The sequence below is a fragment of the Condylostylus longicornis genome, unplaced genomic scaffold (genome assembly GCF_029603195.1).
Source record: "Condylostylus longicornis isolate FDR11 unplaced genomic scaffold, ASM2960319v2 ptg000126l, whole genome shotgun sequence".
NCBI lineage: Eukaryota > Metazoa > Arthropoda > Insecta > Diptera > Dolichopodidae > Condylostylus > Condylostylus longicornis.
Genome location: NW_026578094.1, coordinates 446,711 through 450,161, shown reverse-complemented (window position 1 = coordinate 450,161; position 3,451 = coordinate 446,711). Strand labels below are relative to the sequence as shown.

The window sequence follows — 3,451 nt, the reverse complement described above, 5'->3', positions numbered from 1 at the left end:
GATTACTAAGTATTTGTTTTGTTTACATTGATTGCTACATACAATCTACTATTGAAACACACAATAACAAGAACATATGTATTTATAGGATTGTCCCTATTGCACTAATTAAATTGCGAATTTTACTAATACAACATCATAGTTGCGGAATTAATAAGAATGTGCTTATTACACTACTAATTTATCTTAATGGAAATTTCTTCATGCAACTGCAGAACAGATGGCTGACGTAATCAAAGGAACGAGTTAAAGGCAGAAAAATTCATTAAAAAAATTTTTTCTCCTCGAACTAGACTCGAACCAGTGACCTACCGCTTTCTAGGCGGACGCTCTACCAACTGAGCTACAGAGGCATGAAGAAATTGCCGACGAAATGTTCTCTACATTGCTTATACTGTAACTCACATGATTACTAAGTATTTGTTTTGTTTAGATTGATTGCTACATACAATCTACTATTGAAACACACAATAACAAGAACATATGTATTTATAGGATTGTGCCTATTGCACTAATTAAATTATGAATATTACTAATACAACATCATAGTTCCGGAATTAATAAGAATGTGCTTATTACACTACTAATTTATCTTAATGGAAATTTCTTCATACAACTGCAGAACAGATGGATGACGTAATCAAAGGAACGAGTTAAACGCAGAAAAATTCATGAAAATAATTTTTTCTCCTCGAACTGGACTCGAACCAGTGACCTACCGCTTTCTAGGCGGACGCTCTACCAACTGAGCTACAGAGGCATGAAGAAATTGCCGACGAAATGTTCTCTACATTGCTTATACTGTAATTCACATGATTACCAAGTATTTGTTTTGTTTACATTGATTGCTACATACAATCTACTATTGAAACACACAATAACAAGAACATATGTATTTATAGGATTGTGCCTATTGCACTAATTAAATTATGAATTTCACTAATACAACATCATAGTTGCGGAATTAATAAGAATGTGCTTATTACACTACTAATTTATCTTAATGGAAATTTCTTCATGCAACTGCAGAACAGATGGATGACGTAATCAAAGGAACGAGTTAAAGGCAGAAAAATTCATTAAAAAAAATTTTTTCTCCTCGAACTGGACTCGAACCAGTGACCTACCGCTTTTTAGGCGGACGCTCTACCAACTGAGCTACAGAGGCATGAAGAAATTGCCGACGAAATGTTCTCTACATTGCTTATACTGTAATTCACATGATTACTAAGTATTTGTTTTGTTTACATTGATTGCTACATACAATCTACTATTGAAACACACAATAACAAGAACATATGTATTTATAGGATTGTGCCTATTGCACTAATTAAATTATGAATTTTACTAATACAACATCATAGTTGCGGAATTAATAAGAATGTGCTTATTACACTACCAATTTATCTTAATGAAATTTCTTCATGCAACTGCAGAACAGATGGATGACGTAATCAAAGGAACGAGTTAAAGGCAGAAAAATTCATTAAAAAATTTTTTTCTCCTCGAACTGGACTCGAACCAGAGACCTACCGCTTTCTAGGCGGACGCTCTACCAACTGAGCTACAGAGGCATGAACAAATTGCCGACGAAATGTTCTCTACATTGCTTATACTGTAATTCACATGATTACTAAGTATTTGTTTTGTTTACATTGATTGCTACATACAATCTACTATTGAAACACACAATAACAAGAACATATGTATTTATAGGATTGTGCCTATTGCACTAATTAAATTATGAATTTTACTAATACAACATCATAGTTCCGGAATTAATAAGAATGTGCTTATTACACTACTAATTTATCTTAATGGAAATTTCTTCATGCATTTGCAGAACAGATGGATGACGTAATCAAAGGAACGAGTTAAAGGCAGAAAAATTCATTAAAAAAAAATTTTTCTCCTCGAACTGGACTCGAACCAGTGACCTACCGCTTTCTAGGCGGACGCTCTACCAACTGAGCTACAGAGGCATGAAGAAATTGCCGACGAAATGTTCTCTACATTGCTTATACTGTAATTCACATGATTACTAAGTATTTGTTTTGTTTACATTGATTGCTACATACAATCTACTATTGAAACACACAATAACAAGAACATATGTATTTATTGGATTGTGTCTATTGCACTAATTAAATTATGAATTTTACTAATACAACATCATAGTTGCGGAATTAATAAGAATGTGCTTATTACACTACTAATTTATCTTAATGGAAATTTCTTCATGCAACTGCAGAACAGATGGATGACGTAATCAAAGGAACGAGTTAAAGGCAGAAAAATTCTTTAAAAAAATTTTTTCTCCTCGAACTGGACTCGAACCAGTGACCTACCGCTTTCTAGGCGGACGCTCTACCAACTGAGCTACAGAGGCATGAAGAAATTGCCGACGAAATGTTCTCTACATTGCTTATACTGTAATTCACATGATTACTAAGTATTTGTTTTGTTTACATTGATTGCTACATACAATCTACTATTGAAACACACAATAACAAGAACATATGTATTTATAGGATTGTGCCTATTGCACTAATTAAATTATGAATTTTACTAATACAACATCATAGTTGCGGAATTAATAAGAATGTGCTTATTACACTACTAATTTATCTTAATGGAAATTTCTTCATGCAACTGCAGAACAGATGGATGACGTAATCAAAGGAACGAGTTAAAGGCAGAAAAATTTATTAAAAAAATTTTTTCTCTTCGAACTGGACTCGAACCAGTGACCTACCGCTTTCTAGGCGGACGCTCTACCAACTGAGCTACAGAGGCATGAAGAAATTGCTGACGAAATGTTTTCTACATTGCTTATACTGTAATTCACATGATTACTAAGTATTTGTTTTGTTTACATTGATTGCTACATGCAATTTACTATTAAAACACACAATAACAAGAACATATGTATTTATAGGATTGTGCCTATTGCACTAATTAAATTATGAATTTTACTAATACAACATCATAGTTGCGGAATTAATAAGAATGTGCTTATTACACTACTAATTTATCTTAATGGAAATCTTTTCATGCAACTGCAGTACAGATGGATGGCGTAATCAAAGGAACGAGTTAAAGGCAGAAAAATTCATTAAAAAAAATTTTTTCTCCTCGAACTGGACTCGAACCAGTGACCTACCGCTTTCTAGGCGGACGCTCTACCAACTGAGCTACAGAGGCATGAAGAAATTGCCGACGAAATGTTCTCTACATTGCTTATACTGTAATTCACATGATTACTAAGTATTTGTTTTGTTTACATTGATTGCTACATACAATCTACTATTGAAACACACAATAACAAGAACATATGTATTTATAGGATTGTGCCTATTGCACTAATTAAATTGCGAATTTTACTAATACAACATCATAGTTGCGGAATTAATAAGAATGTGCTTATTACACTACTAATTTATCTTAATGG

General features: G+C 33.0%; 1 non-coding gene across 1 annotated transcript; it reads right to left on the bottom strand.

The window, feature by feature from the left end:
* Window positions 1-1,095: 1,095 nt before the first annotated feature.
* Window positions 1,096-1,168, bottom strand: Trnaf-aaa (transfer RNA phenylalanine (anticodon AAA)). Its single transcript has one exon. It is a non-coding gene; the product is annotated as a tRNA-Phe (tRNA).
* Between the last annotated feature and the right edge of the window lie 2,283 nt (window positions 1,169-3,451).